The following is a 243-nucleotide window of genomic DNA, read 5'->3' as shown; positions in this document are numbered from 1 at the left end:
TCACAGCTCACCTCCTCCTCTTCCGTGCACAGGTCACAGAGCATGCCTACAACACTCTCCCATTGAAGTCGATCCATGATGTTACAGCTTACCTCCTTCCTGTCACTAATGCCATTGAAAAACACTACAGTCAGTATCTTCTCATCTGGAAAAGGCTGATAACAGGGAGCAATAGATTATATTTACCTGTTGTACAGTCTGTCTCTGACCAGCCTGAAATGGCTGATAACATGGGACAATCAA

The sequence above is a fragment of the Eleutherodactylus coqui genome, chromosome 13 (genome assembly GCF_035609145.1).
Source record: "Eleutherodactylus coqui strain aEleCoq1 chromosome 13, aEleCoq1.hap1, whole genome shotgun sequence".
Taxonomy (NCBI): Eukaryota; Metazoa; Chordata; class Amphibia; order Anura; family Eleutherodactylidae; genus Eleutherodactylus; species Eleutherodactylus coqui.
This window is presented reverse-complemented; position numbering follows the sequence as displayed.